Here is a 23,126-nt window from a genome sequence, read left to right on the forward strand (position 1 = left end):
TGCCCAATTTGCAAATCGTTCTTTACCCAAGTAAACTCTGCTAAATTTAATTTGTCTAAAGTCTTTCTTTTAATGCTGCCTATCTCGGGCCTGTCACTTAATGGCAGCATCCTCCCTTATCTGCAAAATGAGCACAACATTACCTGTCCTATCTGTCTTGCTGTGCTGTAGCACAGGGTATAATAAGTTAATGTTGATTGAAACACATTGCAGGAACCACGAGATGGTGCACATGTAAAGTGACACTGCTGTTAGCAGCAGCATCAGGTTGATCATAATAAAGCAAGGTTATTATCTTTATGCGAGGAGATTTGGTAAGCTCTCCTGGTTTTACAGCTCAAGGTCCCACATCCGGGTTTCAATGTCAGGCCAATAGGGCTGGTTGGTCACCCTCCAACAGTGACGGCAAGTCAGACCTTAAGTTCTGATTCCTCATTTGCCCCAAACCTACCCTTCAGGCCTGGGTTAGCCAATTAACTTTTCAGCACTTCAGGCTTGCACCTCGCTTTGTCTAACAAAGAACTAGGAGAACGAAGAACAGGGATTGCGTACCCTGGCTGCGTATTAGAACCACTCTAGAAAGCTTTGATAATTTTCCATTTTGGGGACCTACCCCATAGCAATTAACTAGTAAATCACAATCTAAATATTACATCACAGTTGCTTATTGTTAATTATTAAATCACAGTCTCTGGAGAGTGGTGCCCGGTCATCAGTGTTTTGTTTGCTGTTGTTTTTGTTGTTACTGTTGTGTGTCCCGTAGGTGATTTCTGTACCCAGCCAGGAGGAAGAGCCCTGCATCCGAGCTGTGTTCTTCCTGCCTCACAGGCAGTCCATGAGGGGTCATGAGACCGTATTTATGTAGAGCAGGGCAATCTGCACATGAATGTGCCCTGGCTGCTTGGCCTCTCTTCTTGTACATTTGCTGTAATCGTTGGCAAGAGCTGAGGTGCACTCATATATTACGGTTGTTATTATTGGCATGAGAGGAAGGAATGCTCATGGCTTTTATCAGCAAACCATGTATTTACATTACTCACTGTATGGCTAATGACAAGCAGCATATGCATTTTTGGAAATGCCAACTAAGTACCCAAATAAGATGAAAGAGCTGGAGGGCACATTGTACTGTCAGCAAAGCACATCATCTATCAGATGGATCAGATCTGAGCAGCACTCCCCCTTCCCCACCTGCCCCTCCTGTCAGGTGTGTGCCCAATGAGGCAGAGGATCTAGGGCTCTGGCACACCCCTTACCAGCTCACGTGGGAGCCGGTGGCCTGGGCAGGCTTGTGTGGAGACAAAAGGCTTCTTTCCTCACTTTAAGGACAAAGCTCTTAGGTAGGCATGAGTAGGGAGGCAAACTGTTCTTTAGAACTTTCTGCTAGAAGGAGATACGAAAACACATTAAAAGTAATGGCAAAACCACAATTAGTTTTGCACCAACCTAATACATAAAGACAATTTGGGAATAAAATATAACCGAAGTCCAAATAAAAAGACTGACTTTAATTCATATTTTCATATCTCAACATGATGTGGCCCCTGATAACTAAAACTGAAATCTGGAGGGTGGGCTTTGTGGCAGAAGAGAAGTCAGTTCTGGATATTCATAAGATTTAGCAGATGGAGCCAGCTTCAGGCTCACAGGGAGGGTCTGTGCACTGGCAGAGTGAGAATTTACCAGGGCTGCTGCTGACAACACCTTATGTAGCCGGGTGTCTTGCCAGTGAGTGACCTCGTCCTCTGCCCAAGTCCTCTTAATGTAAATGGGAAGGTTCCAAACCATGCAGTGAAATAAATCAAACCTTTGAGTGACCAAGCGACCCTCTGAGGTGCTGGCTCTGAAAAGCCACCTGTCTCTTACTCAGCAGGTGGTTCCCAGCAGGGCAGGACTGTGCTAACCTTTATGTGTCCTAGAGTAACCCTGGTTACCTACACAATGTGCCTCCTGAGTGCCATCCTGGTTCCCAGCACATGGCCCTCCCCCAGGCCCCTGCCCTCTGCTCCTCCAGGCCCAGAACATCCTCTGACCTCCCTACCTCAGTTATCCAGGGCCTGCCATCTCTCAAGCCCAGCTGACATCCTTCCATCTCCCTAAGGCCTGGGGCCACCCTGCCTCCACTATCCCAGTACACAGTGATAAGAACAGAACCCACCCATAGTCCTTTTGCCACAAGTCTGAAATTTACAACGCTCTGAAAAACAAACATTTTTCATACCTCATTTGGCAGCAAAACCTTACCTGGATTGCCATGAGGCCTAAATGCTGGATGCCACCTGGCTCCACTGCCATTTTGGCCTTTCCCCGGATGCATTGCCTTGGGACATCTAAAGATGGGTTTCCACCCTAAAGCTAACTTTCAACACTTTTTCTAAACACAACAGAAAGGGCATACAAGCCGCTGGTCCCCGGAGCAAATCTGCAGCAGGGAATGAGTGTCTTAGGTTGGCAGGCTGGGCCAAAGGAAGAGTTATCAGAGTGAGTATAAGCAGTGCAGTGGTGGGCACCCGGGACCTGTGAGCCGAGAGGCAGGGAGGAGGTCTGAGATTCCAAGGGCAGGAGGAAGAGCACGTGGAGAACTCTAGGCACCGTGTCCCGGGGTGAGGCAATGCTGTTCTCAGACAGGAGATGCCTTTCTGTTCAAGGTAAGATACAATTAATTTGCTCTTAATCAAAAACAAAGAAGAAAAGAAAGAAAGAAGCTAGAGATTTTCAGCAAGTAGGAAGCAGGCAGGAGATGTGAGGCAGTCCAGGGCAGAATGGGGAATCTGTCACTCTGTCATAGGCAAGACCTTGAAGATAAAGCAAGGCCCTGAAGATAAAGCAAGTGCACTTCCCAGGGACAAATGAGGGATGGAGGAACCTGCGCCCCTTCCTTCTCCTGAGGTCCAGCTGTTGGCTGTCCTGCACCAAGCAACACCCTCAAGCATCACCCCCAACCTCAGCACAGTTTGTTTGTGTAAGACAGGGTGTCACTCTGTCACCCAGGCTGGAGTGCAGTGGCATGATCTCAGCTCACTGCAGCTCCAACTGTCCAGGTTCAAGCCATCCTTTGCCTCAATCTCCAGGGGCATGCTGCCACACCTGGCTAATTTTTAAAAATTATTTGAAGAGATGAGGTCTCACTATGTTGTCCAGGCTGCACAGTTTTGCCACACACCGTAGCCTTGGTTCCACTTGCTTCAGGACCTATAGGAACAAGAGCTGTATCCCCACAAAATTGGCACTGAGAAAACAGAATCATCACATAAGGCAGATTGTGAAAGTGATCAGGAGTTCACAAGGACAAGAAATCAAAGTGAGAGAAGGTGATGAGATCAAATGGTCTTAAAATGTTTCACAAATGTAGAGGACACAAACCTCACTTTGTTGCTAAAGACCCAGGGGTCGGGCCGGGCCTGATGGCACCCTGTTGTCCCAGCTACTCGGGAGAATCCTTTTAGACCGGGGATCGAGGCTGCAGTGAGCCATAATCTCACCACCGAACTCCAGCCTGGGCAACAGAGCAACACCCTGTTTAAAACATAAAACAATAATAATAATAATTTTAAAAAAAAAAAAAAACAGGGAAATTTAGGCCAGTGACATTGCATGTGTATTTCTTTTTTCAGCCTCACAGGGATAATTCAAACTGTGTCTGACCCCAGAGCCTGTTTTCAGACACAGGCCGGACTGCCGTGGTTGAAGAAGGGACCTGGGGCTGAAGCACCCCGGGCACAGGCCTTTCCCCTTAAGCCCAGGGGGACTGCCCTCGTGCCCTTCCGCAGGGCCTGGGGCAAGGGTTTTCGGTGAAGTCCTGCTCCTTCTCTCCCGCACCCTTGCTCCATCCTGCCCTTCTTAGGGCCGTGAGCACGGGCCTGTGGACACCAGCCTCGCACGGCCAAACTCCATTCCCTCTGGCGGGCACATACCCAGCCAGGCTGTCCCCTCCAGGCCCAAGTGAGGGCACGCCTGTCGTGGCTCGGTGAAAGGAGGACCACACGCAGCCTGGCAGCAGCTCGGAGGACTTGGGAGCAGGGGCATGGGGACCCCTTGCCTCGGGCCCTAAATAGGCTCTCCCAAGTGTAAACCAGACCACGTCTCAGCCCCTCCACAGATCCCCATGACATATAAAGCCTGGCCCAGCTTCCTGAACACGATCCCCGCTGGCTCGGAGACCTCCTGACGCCCCCTTCTTTTCCCCAGGCTGCAGGAGCAGTCCCCTCGGCGACCCTGCTGGGTCCGGCCTCTGCACCTCGACTCATGCGGTACCCCCGTTAGACCCACTAGGTCTTCGTTGTCCTGGCTTCCCTCCCAGCTAGGCGATCCTTCCGTGCTAGTGTCCATGCCCGTCTCTGGGCATAGAAACTCCACCTCTGTAGCCGCTCGCCTCGGCCTGCACTAGCCCTCATCACCTGCTCCAGGCCCTGCGCGCATTCACCTTGGGCCTGAAGTCCGCAGCAGAGAGCTTGCGCAGGATGGGGCCTCGCTGGGAGGTGCGGGGCAGAATTAAACCGATTTGGCAGGTACCCCCCAGTGCACAGAAACCCAGCCCTCAGAGACACTGATTCAGAGGAGAAGAGAGACCTCTGTGAGGGACGGGAATCCCCCGGCCCTCCGTGGAGACGATCTCAAGCCACAGTCCTGCCTGGATCAAGGTGTCTTCCCAGCGCCTGATGAGTCTGGGCCTGTGACTCCCAGTGTGCAGAGCCCTCGGGGCCTTCAGCAGCGCTGTGCTGACTTCAGGCGGGTTCTCAGTGGCGGGCACCTGGGGCCCCCTCCCAGCGGCTTTTCCCTGCACCTGGAGAAGGTGGATCTGAGCACGTGTGCCCCAGGCCTCAGGTGCTAGATTCTTCACACCTGGGGAGTCTCCCTCAGTAAGAGACTCCGTCCGGATTCCCCCACAGCTGCTGGCCAGGAGGGATAATTCAGAGGCAGCGTTTAATACCATTTCCCAACGTGTTCTCACTCTACCTGGGATTAGGCTCCGGTTATCACTGCTAACCGGCTTCACAGCGCGTCTTCTGTTGGCTGCCTCCCTTCCTTGTCATCATTTACCCACTCCCTTCTGGCCCTTCCCTGCAAACCCCAAAATATACGATTTGAATTCAAACCCTCCTCTCAGGGTCTGCCCTGAGAAAAACTCCAGCCAAGACACTGTGATACCAAACTCAAGGACACTTATGAAATAATTGCTGCTTTAACTTTTTTATTTTTGGCTGGAATCAATACACCTTATAAAAAATAACGTTGATATTTTTGTTTTTAAGAAAAAAAAAATCCTTATTTCATTAGAAAATGGTCCACATATAGTATAGTTGCTTGCAGTCCTTGTTTCCGTCAGATCAGTGTCTCTAAGATACGTGCTGAGTGGATGTAATTGGACTGAGAAAGGGCCCATCTGCATGGGATGGAAATAAGGAATCCTGGGCCATTCCCGCTAGGGCTTTCGGATATCCCTTACAGAGCTACTGAAGGACCTCCTTCCTGAGCCCCTGCCCTAGCGAAAAACAGCGTCTAGCGCCAAGTCAGATACTCTCCAGTGGACTTGCTTTTCTTTTTCCCTTGAGTGAAGGGAACGGCTCAGGAAATGAATCTCATCAGCTCTTAGAAAGCTGGTCCATGCTTCAACAGGCAAAGTGTCAAAATAGCAGCACTGGCTGGAAGGATTAGCAAGGAAAACCAAACCTGACGTGTTCTGGCTCTTCCAACAATAACGGGAAGAGGCAGCTGAGCCGGAACCTGGCAGACTGCAGGCTGCCGAGCCTTGGGTGGGCAGGGGGTCCGCACCGCAGCTGAGCTTCTCTAAGCCTGGAAGCGCATGGAGTCACTGCTTAGGGTGTGATTTGCTGCAGAAACATATTGGGACCTCTGCATTTATAACAAAATACTTACGCATTTCAAGAGAGAATGAAGTCGCTCAGTGGAAGCTCAGTGGCCACACACACCGCTGCCTGTGATGTTCTGGGAAAGCGTCTATTGCACCAGGTGTGGGCTAAAGATGTTCCCTCCCCTACACCTGCCACCACATGGTCTGCTGAATACTTTTTCATTCAGGCACTGAAGCAGCACTGAAATTCAGATGTAGCCAGCTCAGGGGCTCACGCCTGTAATCCCAGCACTTTCGGAAGCTGAGGCAGGTGAATCACCTGAGGTCAGGAGTCTGAGACCAGCCTGGCCAATATGGTGAAACCCCGTCTCTACTAAAAATACAAAACTCGTGGTGCACGCCTGTAATCCCAGCTACTCGGGAGGATGAGGCAGGAGCATCACTTGAACCCGGCAGGCGGAGGTTGCAGTGAGCCAAGATTGCGCCACTACACTCAAGCTTGGGCAACAGAGCTAGACTCTGTCTCAAAAACCAAGCAAGCAAACAAAAACAAACAAACAAACAAAAAATCAAGTAATGTTTGAAAGATAAGTCATTTCTGACAATGATACCCTGTGACCCCAAAAAGATAACATGATCACAAACCAGTATCATTGCCTCCCAAAAGCAAAAGGGTTCAGGATTATGAAAAAGCTGACAAACCCATAATCACATGCCTCTCTGAGAAATTAATAGACAAAGTTAGGTAAGCTATAAACGCTTGAAGCAATGAAATTTGAAAGCTTGATCTAATATTGTAAATAAATATAAATATCATTTACCCAAGGAAGAAAAATATATTCTTTTCAATTACACATCAAGGAGTTGAAAAAGAGACCACACATTAAATACAAAAGAAGTGTTAATAAATACCAGAGAATTTCCTCTGACAAACTTGCAATTGTATTAGAAATCCACAAGTAAAGATTGTTTAAATAAATATAGTTGGAAACACCAACATCGCACTTTTATATAATTCCAGGTTAAGAGAAACCTGTTGTAGAAATTACAAATTACTTAGAACAGAAATGAAAGTACTCCAATACCTATTACAAGTGGCACATAGGAGAAAATTTATTGCCTTAAGTGTTTATTATAAAAGCAAAATGAGTGCATTTATATCAATGAATTAACTGATCAATTCAAAAAAGCTTGAACGAAACGAAAAGTAAATCTAAAAGAAGATGTAGGATGTAAATAATAAAGATAAGAGCAGGTATTGATGAACTAGGAAACAAAGATTTAATAGAGAAGATCAACAGAAACAAAAGCTGATCCTTTGAAAATGCTAAATAGAATAAACAACTAGTCAGACCCACTGAGACAAAGAGAAAAAACCACAACTAATATTAGCAATGTAAACATGGATACCATAAAGATTTTCAAAATCACAAGAAGATACCTTAAATAACTTTCTGCCAACAAACTTAAAAAATTGGAATAAATGAATACTTTTCTAAAAAATATAAAGTTATACATAAATTTAAGTTAAATATAAACATCAATGTAAAGTTTGTTCAGGAAGATACAGAAAACCCAAGAGAACACATAACTATGGCAAAAACTGTTCTAGAAAAAAAAAATATTGCTCCCAAAAGACACCAAACCCTCAGTGACTTTACAGGGAAGTATAATGCAAAAAATTACAGTCCAATTTCATTTATGAAACTATGCAAAAGACTCAAAATATTGGCAAATTGAGTTCAACAGTAGGAGAAAACTGAATAGGTTGTTAAAATGTTGCAGTTGATGCAGGAATACAAGAATGGCTTTGAATCAGTCTTTGAAAAAGGGTAAAAGTAGTTGCCTATTCCAGGTCACAGTTGCAGGGAAAGAGGAACAGGTCTTACATAGCATATAAAGGAAAAGTTTAGAAAAACTTGCCTGTAGGGAATATGAAGGTCAGAAGATGATACAATTGCTAGAGGGAAAACCATAAAATGATGAAGGAACTAAAAGAATGTTGCAATTTTAAAATAGTATTTATGTTAGGGACAGCATCTTACTGTGCCACTCAGGCTGGAGCCCAGTGGTACCATCATAGCTCACTGTAACCTTGTACCACTGGGCTCAAGTGATCCTCCTACCTCAGTCTCCAGAGTACCTAAAACAACAGGTACCCTTCACCATGCTCAACTAATATTTTTATTTTTATTTTTTAGAAATGGAGTTTCACTGTCTTGTCCCGGCCGGTGTCAAATTCCTGGCCTCAAGCAATCTTCCTGCCTCAGCCTTCCAAAGCACTGGGATTACAGGTGTGAGCCACCACGCTTGTCCTAAAATAGTGTATTTTTTAGCTATCTTTTTAACCTAATAGTAATCCTACAGAGGGTTCATTTGTAAGTTTCTTTTCATTCAATTTGCAGGTATGGGAGAGGTCTATGTTAAATATGTTCTAATTAGTTAGAATATAATTAAAGCTTATAATTTAATCAAAAGACCTAGTTGTTTCCTGAAACATATGTAGTTTGCAAGTGCTGTTGTTTCTGTTCCCTATATGGTATGGGGCTGTAAAATGCCACATGGCATACAAAGCTAGCGGAAAGAGATGGGAAGTTTCAGTCTGGGCCCAGAGAAGACCCGTAAGTTGAGGCAAAACAGCATCACAGCTGCAGTGCGCACACCGGAGGGAACGGGGAGTCTGCACCACGAGTTGCTCCCCTAATGAGGCCTGGACAGAAGCAGACCCAGCTTCAGACCCAACCTTCCTGATCTGGATGGCCTGGAGTTCTTTCCAGGGTAGTTCTGATGGACATCTGGCACCTATGTCCCAGTTTGCTGAGGAGCTTTCACTGCCCAAAGAAGGAGGCACCATCTCCTTGCAGTGGTTCCTACAGAAAAATGTGGAGACGGCACTCCTTCCGCTGCCCTGAGCACGTAGGTGAAGCTATTCAGACCAGGAATGCGTTTAACAGGAAGCCTGGGACAGTCACAACCTAAGTGCTGAGAAATGCGGCCAAGAGCATCCATCCGCCTCCCTCAGCAGACAGTCCGGCGGCGTGTGAAGGAAAGCTGCTTTCTGGGGCCTCCAGAGGGTGAAGCGTTGACATCATCTACGTTGGTGATGTTAACCAACTTCATTGATCACGGGGCATCCATGTTCCACGTCTCCAGCCTTAGTGTCCTCAGCAGCTTGTGCAAAGTCTTCTCAGAGACTTTGAGAAAAAACATATTAATAGATAATTGAATAAGTAAAAGTGTAACAAAACACAGTGTTTAAAAATCACAAGTGTTGTGTGATTTATAGGATTCAAAATTTAATTAAGGCCCTGTGAGTTTTCCAGTAGCCCTCTCCTCCCATGCTGCACCAGCCATTCCAGACCTTTGAAGGAAGCATCTTGGCGTTTCCCCCAGGGGACTCTCCCCTCCCCAAGGACCTCAGAACCCCACCAGGATGAGGGTCACCGCAAGCTCCAGACTAGCAACGATGGGCGGCCACTGGGGGTGTTGCTGGGGTCGACCCACTGGGAGGTGAGCTGCCCACTACTCCAGGCACTGGGAAGAACAGAGAACAGAGCCAAGTGATTTGAAAGTCACTATCAGTTCACATGGGAAAGCAGCCAGCAGAAAGAGGGGAGCACAGGCCCAAGGCTCCCCAGAAGCGTTTCTCAGGGATCGCTCTGCAGTCGGCTGATCACTGGCATGTGGGCTCTTGGTGTTCTAGACGGGACCCCAGCGGGCTGGCAGCAGGCTAGCCCCATGATCATTTTATGACTGTTCTTCCCACCTCTGTTTTATCAGTTTCTAAACCTTTTCAAAGTGAGTTTTCAGCTCTTGACCCAGGAGTAACGGTCTGTGGTAGACAACTGAGGGAGTTTAATTTTCATTTGTATTTCCTCTTAAAAGTTTCCTCTTTCAAGTTTAGGTTTGTAAACTAAAATAAATTCCTAAGCTCCCCCATCACCTGAATGGACCCCTCTTTGCCTGCAGAACCCTGGAAAAACCTTAAAACTGAGTTCCTGGCCATGACGGGACAGGAGGTCAGACGCGTCTTATTATACCCCTCCCTCTAGTGGTTTAGACACAACAACCGACCAGCATGAATGTTAAAGTCAAGATCATAAGACAGACACAAGGGACCCTTTGTGGCAATAAGATACCAAATTCCAAATAAGACCGAAGGCCATGCCAGGCAAGGGTGGAGTCACACACCCCTACACTTCAAGAACAAACTGTGTTCTAAATGCCACAAGGGTTTTCTTTTTCTCTGGCAGCTAAAATGCACTCGCCTGGAGAGATAAGCAATATTCTAACAGGGCCGGGCGCAGTGGCTCACGCCTGTAATCCCAGCACTTTGGGAGGCCATGGCGGGCTGATCGCCTGAGGTCAGGAGTTCTAGACCAGCCTAGCCAACATGGTGAAACCCTGTCTCTACTAAAAATACAAAAACTAGCCGGGTGTGGTGGCAGGCGCCTATAATCCCAGCTACTCGAGAGGCTGAGGCAGGAGAATCGCTTGAACCCAGGAGGCGGAGGTTGCAGTGAGCTGAGATGGTACCACTGCACTCCAGTCTGGGTGACAGAGCAAGAGTCCATCTCAAAAAAAACAAAAAAAATCTAACAGTTGTAGCTCACCAACAGACACTGACTAACTGACCCCTTGTTCCACCAGCCATCACTACGGCTTTGATTGGACAAGACACCAATTTCAGCAGCGTTCTCCAGATAAGACCACTGACCATGCCCTCGCTCTGGCCGGTTTACAGAGGCTGCACACTTGCATGCCTTCATGTCCTGAAAATACCTTTTGACATATAGGACCTAACTGTAACACATTTAAATGTTAAGTCTCCACCCCAAAGTGAACATGGGTCGTATGTTACATACATGTTTGTTCAATATGCATGTCTCAGGACTACCTTTATGAACATTCACAGCTCTTCCTGTAATCTGTTGAATGTATATGTTTAGCCAGCCTGTCCAGCATAAAGCTCCAACTCCCACTCCTCCTCCATCCAAGTGCTCTGGTCTTTGTAGAAGGCTACACTTCCCAGCCCATGGAATGGCCACCTGGTAGGCTGTAACCCTTTAGAAGTAACAAAGTCTCTTTCTCCAAATGTATAAAGATCTGATGTTTCAAAAGTTAACAGATCTGATTATGAGTTGGTTGGTGACAGCGCACCTGGGTGGCCATCCAAGTGTTTTTCCTCATTGACTCCATGGCCATCCTGGGCCATAGCTGCAGAACAGCCCCTCCACGAGAACCGGGGGCAGCCAGTGTGATCCTGTCCTATCCCCAGTGAGACCACCGGCAGGCTTTTCCAAGAGACCTGGGCAACAAATGAAAAAGAGTGTCTGTGTTACTGCTGCTTTAAAGGGCATAAAGCAAATGAAGGAACTAGAAAGGGGGAGGGATTAAAGATGAGCAGACAGACAAGAAATCCACAAGTGATTGTTGGCTGTCTTTCGAGAAATTTCTTGAAGGATTGGTGTCTTAAATACCTTTGTGTCACTGCAATATTCAAATTATTAAAAACAGTTACTGTTCACTGATCACTGTGGTATTTGATGCCCAATTCACTCAACGTTTGACATAATTTTCCAATCATTAAATTTCTGTTTACATTATAATAGGGAAAGTGGAAACAAATATTAATAAACACTATAAATTTGTCCTGGTTAGTTCATATTATTCCACTGATACAAATGGAGATTATTCACACCAATATCACCCCCTGAGGAAGAATTCCAAAGTGGGCCTGCAACATGAATGGAGTTGCTGGGCTCCTGAAGTCGAGTGCTCAGGTGTAGAGGGGGAAAGAGAAAGGAGAGGCCCCCCTTGCACTTCTTGCTCTCCATCTATCTGAATAATCAAAATAATTCCATCATTTTCATACACAGTCCCGAGACACCAATAAGGTAAGACCATTTCCTTGAGGAACAGATAATCCTTCTTCTCTCTCTTAGTGCATATCCATTCTCTGGTCTTTTTGTGAAGAGACTAAATCTGTCACCTCTAAATGTTTATTTACAAAAATAACAATAATGATTTTATATGCAAGCTGCAATAATCCATATCTGCCCATCACACAATAACATCAAGCATTTGAATGTCTTTTACCCCATGTCCTGTTCAAGGTGCAAAGGTGTAATATACTAAAGAATATACCTGGTCTTTTCCCGTAGATTCTGGCCTGGAGCTTCAAAACCCTTGGAATTTCCTGATAAAAGTCTCTTTTGTTAGTCATAATGAGCCCTTTCAGAAATGTCTGAGTAATTTTTGTTTTTGTTTTTTGGTTTATTGAGTTTTTCTTGAGATGGAGTTTTGCTCTTGTTGCCCAGGCTGGAGTGCAATGGCGTGATCTCGGCTCACTGCAAACTCCACCTCCTGGGTTCAGGTGATTCTCCTGCCTCAGCCTCCCGAGTAGCTGGGACTACAGGCGCATGCCACCACCCTGGTTTTTTTTTTTTTTTTTTTTTTTTTTGTATTTTTACTAGAGACGGAGTTTCATTATGTTGGCCAGGCTGGTCTCAAACTCCCGGTCTCAGGTAATCCACCCGTCTTGGCCTGCCAAAGTGCTGGGATTACAACTCAGGCCCACGTCTGAGTTTATACTAATGAGGCGGTGGCTCAGGGTGAACCTTTAAATAATTCCAAGGGAGGGATTGACCATGCCGGAGAAACCAAGCATGCCCTGCCCTCTGACTTCTGCAGAGGATGGGAGGACCGGAGATTAAGTTCAGTCATGCAGCCAATAATTTAATCAATCATGCCTATGTAAGAAAACCTTGTTAATGACTCTGGACATCGAGGCTCAGCTGAGCTTCTGGGTTGTAAACACCTCAATGTGCCAGGAGGGTAGCGCTGCACAGAACAGAGAGGCTCAGGCTCCCAGAACTTGCTGCCATCTGCACCTCTTCATTTTGTTATTCCTTTGACCTCTATACAATAAAATGCTAACCATAAAGATAGCCCTTTCCTGAGTTCTGTAAGTTATTCTAGCAAATTATCTAAATTTGGGGGGAGATGAGTTGTAAGAATTCACAAATTTGTAGCCAAGTTAGACAGAAGTTTGGGTAGCCTGGGGGCCCCACTTGGAGATGGAATGTAAGGTAAAGACACTCTTTTGGGGGCTTTGCCCTTCAACGTGTAGATCTAATGCTAAGTCTAGGCAGTTAGTGTCAGAGTTGACCTGAACTGTAAGATACCCAGCTGGTGTCAGAGAGTTGGTGTTGAAATGCAAAAAGGAAATAAAAAATATAGAAATAATACTTCCAGTCGTAAGTCTCTTCCAAACTAATTATGACAGTAAGTCATCAACCCATATAAAGAGATGATAATATAATGCAGTAACTAATTGTCTCAGTCTGTTTTGTGCTGCTATAACAAAATACTTCAGACTGGGTAATTTGTAAACAACAGGCATTTATCTCTCATGGTTCTGGAGGCTGGGAAGTCCAAAATCAAGGTGCCAGCAGTTTCAGTGTCTGGTGAGAGCTATATCCTCTGGAGGGGAGAAACACCCTACCTTCAAATGGCAGACGGCAGAAGGGCAAGAGGGACAAAATCTCACTGTCAATCTTTTTATGAGGATACCTAATGCCATTCATGAAGGAAGATCCCTCATGGCCTAACCATCTCCAAAGACTGCACCTCCCAATACTGGTTATGCTGACTACACTAACAAAAGACCAGGAGTGAAGATCTCTTAGGCAGACAGCTATACTCTTTTCTCAAAAAGGACGCTGTGAACAAAATTTGTGTTTGCTTGGTTTTTCAGTCCTCCTATTGGAAACAGGCCACTCGACTTCATGCTTCTTAAAAACAACAAAAGCTTTTACACCTTCATTTGATTGCTATGCCATCACACACACAATCAGAAAATACAGTTATGACTTCTGCACATTTCTAGTGCTGTTGTATTCCTAACAATGGCACCACTGACATACTGTGATATGCTTTCTAATCACAGCTTTGTGTTGGCAAACAATTGAATTTGGGTTGGTATCTTAACCCAGTTCCTGGGCAATCCTCCTCAGTATGGAGACATAAGAGCACACATTTCATACCCAGAATAGCCAGGCTTCTTCCTTTCACTCAGAAGCTGCAGGCCCACCTCCCTGGTCTTTGAGGAGCGCCTGGTGGCAGCATTCTTCTTTGGAAGGAAACGTGGTAAGGAAATGGAGTAGGAAGAATTACACGTTAAACTCACATCTTACCCCTTGGCTCTAACTCCAAAGTATACAAGAAATTCCAAGTAAATTTTCTAAATGGGTGGGAAGAGGCAAAGCAAAATCCATTAGGAGGATTATAACAGATTTACTTTGTTTGAAATTGGTCTCTAATGACTCTAGAAAGTGATACCTACACAGAAGGCGAATTACATCTTTAGCCTGGAGATGCCAACACTATTTCCAAGGAGATAATCTGCAATATCCCTAGACATTCTGATTTTCTTAGCATTTGTCACACCGCTTGTAAACTGCTTACTTGGGGGATCACACTTTGGAATATGACCCAATCAGCTCTGTAAATTTTCTGTCACCCTATTAACGTCCAAGAAAAGATGAGATGGACTTAGATTGTGCAATTTGATTTTTATTAAACAGTTAATTGTACCTCTCACTTTTTTTCAAACACTTTCCACAGATTTCCAATTTTCAGCCAAGCTCATCTTCCCTAGACTATGACAAGCCATCAAAAATCTGTTTTAAACCTGCTTTTTCAAAATTCATCAGAGTATAGAGTAAAACAGGAAAAAAAAAAAACAGTGATCATTTCATTTTGTTAATCAGAAAATACATTCATTAGTCAGGAGAGGAAGGCTTATGCTGCTGCAACAAACCCCAAACCTCAATGGCTTAACACAACAATAGTTTGTTTTCCTCCATGAAAATTCTGCTGTAGATCCAGGCAACTCTCCAGGGCATCTCCCCTCCATGCAGTGACTCAGTCCTACAGGCTGAGAGGTGGCTGCTCTGCAGTCAACACAGCAGAGAATGCAAGAGTGGCAGCAGGTCTCGCATTAATTAAATGCTTGACTCAGAAGTAACCCACTTACTTCCTCTCATAACCCCATTGACTTAAACTAGTCTTATCACTACAGCATGGAATTGTCGTCCTACTGCACGTCTGGAGGAAGAGAAAAATATGTGGGAGGGCACTAGGAACCACTGCCACACATAGATTCTTAGATTATGTATAGACAAGAGAATGGTGCCCTCTCTCAAAAGGGGTCCTAAAACTAGCTTAGGCTTCTAGTGATCTTAAACAACACTCACTATTCAACAGAAATGTAATCCAAGTCATAACTGTGAGCCACGTAAATAACTTTGAACTTTTTAAGTAGCCACCAAAAAATGTAAAAAGAAATGAGTAAAATTAATCTTAATAATATATTGTATTTACTCAAATATATACAAATATTAGTTTGTCATCTGATCAAACTATATATATATATATATATATATATTTTTTTTTTTTTGAAATGGAGTCTCGCTCTGTCACCCAGGCTGGAGTGCAGTGGCACAATCTCAGATCACTGCAACCTCCACCTCCAAGGTTCAAGTGATTCTCCTGCCTCAGCTCCTGAGTAGCTGGGATTACAGGCACCTGCCACCACACCCTGTTAATTTTTGTATTTTCAGTAGAGATGGGGTTTCACCATGTTGGTCAGGCTGGTCTCAAACTCCTGACCTCGTGATTCACCTGTCCCGGCCTCCCAAAGTGCTGGGATTACCAGTGTGAGCCACCATGCCTGACCCCAATCAATATTTTAAAATTAATTATTTTGCATTTTTGGTACTAAATCTTCAAAACTCAGTGTGTATTCTATACTGACAGCACATTTTAATTTGGACTAGCCACATTTCAACTATTCAGTCACCACACATGACTGACAGATCTGGAAGCTACTCTGAGTCATAGAGGAATTCATGATTGTGCTTGTTCAGCACTGATTTGCCATACATTAGCATATGCAAATTATTTCTATAATTAAAACTAAGGCACTAAGGAGATGTGCCTAGAGATTAAGTTGAATCATACAGTCAATAATTTGGGAGAAGTCAAATAAAACACCGAGGTCACATGGCCCTTAAGGGATTGAGCCAGTATTCAAAACTGTGTAACCCCAAAGCCTGTGCTTTTTCAACATCCTGTCACATAGAACTTTAGAGCTGAAAAGAACAGATCAGAAACTGAAGGACTATTTAGTGAGCAATGATATCCTGCCTTAAAGCTTCATTGTTTTTCTTCTCCTTAGAGAAGAGCTTAATTGTATGCCCTCTATAATTAGGACTTTACAGAACCAGTACTTCATTTTGTACCTTAGAAAACAAATCATTCTCTATCTCCTTAAATGTGTTGCTTCTCAGGAATAGATGTGCAGGGGAAGAGAAGGAGGGAAGAGAAGCAGGGCAGGCCAGGCAGAAGTTAAGAGCAGCCAAAGGAAGGAGGCCAAAGCTTAGTGGCTTTAAACAACTATTCCATTATAGCTCATAATTCTGTGGGTCAGAAATTTAGGAAGGGCTTGGATGATATTTTCTGTCCCACATGGAGGCCACTCAGGAATGATTAACTGGTCTGGAGGGTCCAGGGTGGCTTTGGGCAGGGATGATGGGAGACTGGCCCAGCCAGGACTGTCCAGCAGGGTGCCCCAGAGTCCCTTCCACCATGGCAGCCTCAGGGTAATGATGCTCAGGGACAACTCGGGGATCCAAAAGAGAGTGTCCCAAGATTCTGGTGGATGCTGCAAGGCTTTCTGTGGCCTAACCTCAGAAGTTCCAGAATACTACTTCCATCCCATTCTATCACTCAAACAAGTCATTTAGGTAGATTCGAGGAGAGCGTAATTGGATTTAACTTCTCAATGGGAGGAGTAGCAAAGAATTTGGAGCCATCCTTAACCTACCACAACCAGAAAATAAAAACAGTAGCTTGGCCAGATGCAGTGGCTCATGCCTGTAATCCCAGCACGCTGGGAAGCCAAAGCAGGAGGATCGCTTGAACCTAGGAGTTTGAGACCAGCCTGGGCAACATAGGGAAACCTCCATCGCTGTAAAAAAGTTTAAAAATTAGCCTGGCATGGTGACACTCACCTGTAATCACAGCTACTCAGGAGGCTGAGGTGGGAGGATCCCTTGAGCCTGGGAGGTTAAGACTGCAGTGAGCTATGTTCACACCACTGCACTGCAACCTGGGTGACAGAGTGAGACCCTGTCTCAAGAAAAAAAAATACGAACAGTAGCTTAAGCAAGGTAGACACTTATTTTTCTCTCATAAAAACCTGGTTAGAAGCAGTCCAGAGTGGATATGGAATTTCCGGGCACCTGGGTTCCTTCTGTCCTCTTGCTCTGCTTTGCTTGAGATATTAGTCTAGGACAAGAGTTGGCAAGCCACAAGCCCGTGAGCCAAGTTTGACCCATAGCCTCTTTTTGTAAATAAAGTTTTATTGGCAAACAACCATGTTTTCATTTAGGTACTTTCCATGACTCCTTAAAGAGGAGGACCTGCATCAGAGACTATGTAGCCTGCAAAACTTAAAATATTTACTATCCAGCCCGTAACAGAAAAGGTTTGCTGTTCCCTGATGCAGGGTATGATCTGAAAATTGCCCATATTATGTCTGCACACATGGGAGCTGCAAGGGAGGGTGAGAAATATCTTTATTCTGGGGATCCATGTCCCATCAAAAATTGGAAGTTTTGCTACTATAGATAATGGGAAACGCATACACCAGAGCCGACTCGCAGACTCTGCCACCCAGGCCCAGCTGCACGGTCAGTTTGGAAGTCTACACAAGCATGCAGAGGACCTGGCCACAAACAGGGCTAATTCAGGTGCCCAATTCATGTCCCAACTCTGTCCTGTCAGGCGACTAAGTCAGGGCACTGGGAATCCAGGGCCAGGTGGAATAACTCCTACACAGTCAGTGTGGGAGTCTCAACAGGTAGCTGGGTCCTGCCCGGACTCGTGTGGGATGGAGGGCTGGGTAAACTCATTGCTGCAATAAAAGGGACAGAATCTCAGTGCAAAAGAGACTAGAAAAAAAGTTAGGTTTCCAGGCTGGAATTCAAAGGGGAAGATGGAAGTCCATTTGATACAGTAGTGGTGAAGATGGAAAGTGGTCCCTGCAGTGAGGAAGGTACTTGAGCTATGAAGAGTGGAGTATAAGCTTGGAACCAGATGTGCACACACCCAGAGTTCATGTCCAACATATCTCAACATCTTTGCAAAGTCTGTGTGGATGCTTAAAAACTGGGGAGGGCAGAGCCAGCAGTGGTCAGGTGGCCCCCACCTGGAGGAATGAGATGATAGAGTCCAGGAGTGAGGCAGCGCCCTACAGTTTGTCCTCATCCTTCCATTCTCCACACTTCCAGTTTCCTTTCAACCACTTCAGAAAAAAAAAAAAGTCCAGAAACTTCAACGTTGCCAAGTTTAGAAACCAGGTCATCATTAGTGTGAGTGGAATCAACGTTGATCACAGTCTGGTCCTTTTCAAGTTTCTTTGAGATCTTCAAAAGCCCAATCATCCCGTTCCATCTAGGACATAAAGGAAAATGCACCCAAAGAATAGTCTCTCAAGTGCATTGCCACTGTAGCTAGATGATTATTATCCTGACTATTAATTGCTATTATGGTTACTATTGGCATGATTTTTATGCTTTTTTGTGTGCCCATCCAATCCCACATCCAGCCACCACAGCCACTGCTGGATGTTTCCTGGGAACCAGATGCCCATGTGCTGATCTGGGCAGGCCCATACACCAAAGGCAGCCCATCCAAGCAGAGCTGAGTGTATTGGAAGACAACAGAACGGAGGAGCCACAGGTGAGCCACAGGTGAGCCACAGGTGAGCAGGTTTACAGCCCCCAAGAGGATTTGGATGCCCAGGCCTGGGAGCTTGCTGAAGAAGTGTGGTTTCATGAAAGCATTCATCCCAGTTATGATGAGCCTTGGAATAAAGAAAGCTCAGCCTTGGAATAAAGAGAAGCATGAAGAGTGCAATGAGGAAGAAAAAACAGCTCGAAAGAAGGACAAAGACACCAAGCCATCATCATAATCAGGAGACAGTAATAAGATAGCCCTCAAAGCAATCCAGCCAGAGGCCAGCAAGTGCACCTAGACCCCACTGGGAATGCCAAACACCTGGTAGTTTGGGGTTTTGTTGGTTTCTTTTATAGTGCTTCATTTAAATTTCCAGTGCTGAGTTCTCTGCAGTCCTCATGACTTTCAGATTCCTGGCACAGTCTTTTTCCCTCCTACTGGGTGGTGAGCTCCTCAAAGACAGGGCCTGGGTCTTCATCTGACTTCTCCCATGCCTAGAACCACACCTACATAACAGCAGACTTGAGTAAAAAATTATTGAATTGAATTAAGGACCAAAAGGAAAAATTTTAAGGACTCAGAGTTGCAATGAATAGGAACTAATGAAAGGAGCAGTTCAGCACAGATGGAGGAGGAGGGAGCCCAGGAAGGAGAGTGGCTGAAAAGGCCCACACAGAGAACGCACTTCCACATGGATGCAGCACACACAGAACATGCTTCCACATGGATGCAGCACACAGAACACGCTTCCACATGGATGCAGCACACACAGAACATGCTTCCACATGGACGCAGCACACAGAACATGCTTCCACATGGACGCAGCACACACAGAACACGCTTCCACAGGGACGCAGCACACACAGAACATGCTTCCACATGGATTCAGCACACACAGAACACGCTTCCACATGGATGCAGCACACACAGAACATGCTTCCACATGGATGCAGCACACACAGAACATGCTTCCACATGGATTCAGCACACACAGAACATGCTTCCACGTGGATGCAGCACACACAGAACATGCTTCCACATGGATGCAGCACACACTGAACACACTTCCACATGGATGCAGCACACAGAACACGCTTCCACATGGATTCAGCACACACAGAACATGCTTCCACATTGATTCAGCACACTACAGAGACATGCTTCCACGTGGATGCAGCACTATCACAGAACACGCTGTCCCCTACATGGATACAGCACACATCAGATACATGCTTCCAGTGTTGGATTCAGCACAGTGCACAGAACATGCTGTCCACGTGGATTCAGCACTACACAGAACACGCTTCCACATGGATGTCAGCAGCACAGAACATGCTTCCACATGGACGCAGCACACACAGAACACGCTTCCACAGGAGACTGCAGCACAGGCCACAGAGACATGCTTCCACATGAGACTATCAGCACACACAGAACACGCTTCCAGGCATGGATGCAGCACACACAGAACATGCTTCCACATGGATGCGGCACACAGAACATGCTTCCACAGTAGGGGATAGTATGGAATCTACAAGTCTGTTGCCAAAACAGATGGTACACAGTAAAAAAAAGATGTGGGGAGGAAGAGTTCTCGCGTATAGGCATTGAGGAAATCGGTCAAACCAAAGCAAAACCGAAGCTGCCACAGAGGTGAGTGCACAGAGGATGGAGCTGCCTCAGTGCCTGGGAACCCCATGGAAGCCCATCCAGGGCCTGCAAGTGAGAAAAGGTAAGCAGTGGCCTCAGGTGACACTGGGGAGGGACAGGGCATGAATCAGGGTAGCTGATCTATTGTAATAAACAACCACCAGATCTTGGGAGTTTGACAAAATAAAAGTTGATTTTTTTCCCATATGAGTCAGTGGAGGAGGTGGGGGTGGGTTGGAGTAGCTCCTCTCATAGAAGCATCTGGGGACCAGGGACCTTCCCTCCTTCCACTTCTCATCTCCATCTTCTCCTCTTAGAGTCCTCCATCGGGTCCTCTGCATATAGCCAGCAAAAGAGGGAAGGAGAGAACATAGAAGATCACATTCAAGAAGGTTTTTAGAGTCTAGGCCCGCAGGTGGCGGGACATTGGCCAAGCTCGGCGACGCGGCCTACCCAACTGCAGGAAAAGTGTTGTCTTGTCTCTAAGTGTATGAGGAAAAGCACATGGAGCTGGAAAAACATGTAGTTGGAGACAAATCAAAGCCGCTCCAAGAGAGCAGATGTGGCCAGAAAACACAAGAGAATAAAGGCCCTGATGTGGGAAGAGGCATCGCGGGGCAGGAACAGGTCAAAGACCTTGACACAGGGGGGCTCTGCTGGTTCAGGGCTAATGGTTGTGACTTATTGGGCCACTCAGCAAATCACCTGCATGCCCCAGGAACGGGCAGGGCAGTGCTGTACACAATGTTAGAAGAATGAGGGCCAAGACGTTCTTGAAGGACCCAGTAAGCATGAAATAAAAATCAACAGAGAACAACAAACAGAGGACAGGATGCAGTCCCCGGCAGTATGGGCTCCTGTGTGTGGAGTCTGCATAGAGAGTCACAGGCAAGTCACAGCTGCTGCTGACTGGGGGCTCCCAGAAAAGGCCAAAAAGGAAGAGCTGATGGCTCCAGAGAGAGAGTGGAACAAACTTCCTGGCCACTTCCAAAACTCAACATTTGCAATCAAGACCGTAGAGACTGGGAGGTGGCACAAAAAGGTCTGTGCAGCCCTGGGGCCCACGAATCCGCAGACTCAGGCACCCATCACCTTGCAGGGTGCCTCCCGGCAGTAATCTACATGTGTGTTGTGTGGTGCCTTCCTGTGCATAAACTCCGAATGTTGTTTTTCTCATAGTCTCAGAACGGCCTGGAAAGGATCAGGGCCGTGCCTAAAACTAATAACCTGAAGGAAGTAATGGAATATTGCAATTGCTCTGTCCATTTCTTGGGAAGGCTCAATTGGAAATAGACACATCATCCCCTTCTTGGAAAGTCGGTTGATCCAAATCACCTCAGATGGAAATGATTTCTCAGGATATGTGTACGGAACATTTTCTGTCTGCAGCATCTCAAAAGTCCCAGGTAATTCAGGGGCAATTAACAGAATCTTCCCTCTGATTCTAGTCCAAATCTCAAAGCTCGTCTCATCCAATGTGGAAAATAGAACTTCCAAAATCCAGTTGTCAGAAGTTTCCATGTGGGTAACAGTGGCCAAATCAAGACAACATCTTGAAACTTGAGGAAGACACTAAGCTTTGTTTGTCTGCCAGCCAGCGTGCTGTGCCTTCAGGGAGAGTGGGGCTAAAAGCCCCTGTGCACCACAGGCGTCTAGCCTTTTGGAGTGGCATCGTGCTCTAAAGGCACTTAAAGAGGGCCGGGCCTCTGGGGTTTTGTTTGTTTGTGGTTCCGATTCTCATGAGAGCTGTTTCTTCTTCAGCTACCATCATGCTATCATCGCTCCACAAAATGAGATTCCAGAAGTGGGCAAGCGAGATCCAGTTTCCAGAATGAATCCCCATCTCACTCATTCGCAATCTGCAGAACTCATAGGAGCTAAACAGCACAAAATAAGACACACTCCTGGTCTACACGCCAGTGGCTGTCAGCTGCAGGCAACCTTGGCAATGTCTGGAGACATTTTTATTTGTCACTGTTGAGGGGATGCTCCTGGCATCTAGTGGGGATTATCACTCCCAGTGACTCACTGGGGGAATTTTTGCTTCCGAGGCCCACAACACTGGGCTCTACAGGGTCAGAGGCACTGGTTCCCCAAAAGGCATACTTTTCCCCCGGGGAGCAGAGCCAGGGTCTCATTGAGCTACAGCACAACAGCCACCTGGGCACTCTGAGGTCCTCCTGTGCAAGGAAAGGAGCCAGCATCCTTTCCATGATTGTCAGAGGGAGGTTGGGTTGCCATGATACACAATGGCAGGCATGAGTCTATGTGGGTTTCAGGGGACTCATGCTGGCACCTCCTGCATGCCCTTACCTAACTATGACCATCCGTGGGCATGTGCAGCAAACCCAGCTCAAGGAGATCATGGCAACCAGGACTTCAGGAATGAGGGTCTGAGTCACACCACCAAGTAGGACACTGAGACAGCAGGAGTGGTGTCTAGGGATGCGGGGACTCTGGACGGAGAGTGGATCTATGGCACTATGCTAGGACTGCCAGTTCAGTCCTGACACTCACTGCAGCAAAGGGGTGCAATGTGTCCCACTAATCTCCCTCTCTAAGCTTCCCCCCGAAAGAAAAGTGCACCCTAACAATGGAGGAGCTGGAGCTGCTCCCCGGGATGCATGGAGAAGTGTGGCATGTGGCCGGGAGGTGGACCATGCTAGGCCATCTGAGGCACAGGTCAGCCTTCAAGGAACGACTTGCTGCCCCATGGCAGGAAGGATGGTCCTCAGGCAGCTTTGGGTTCCACCTGGGCTGCAGAGAGCTGCCTCACCTGAGGTCATGCCCACATCACTGACTGAGCAAGGAAGGGCTGTAACATGCCCCATGATGGCTCTGGCAGTCAGCACTGGCT

The sequence above is a fragment of the Papio anubis genome, chromosome 19, assembly GCF_008728515.1.
Source record: "Papio anubis isolate 15944 chromosome 19, Panubis1.0, whole genome shotgun sequence".
NCBI lineage: Eukaryota > Metazoa > Chordata > Mammalia > Primates > Cercopithecidae > Papio > Papio anubis.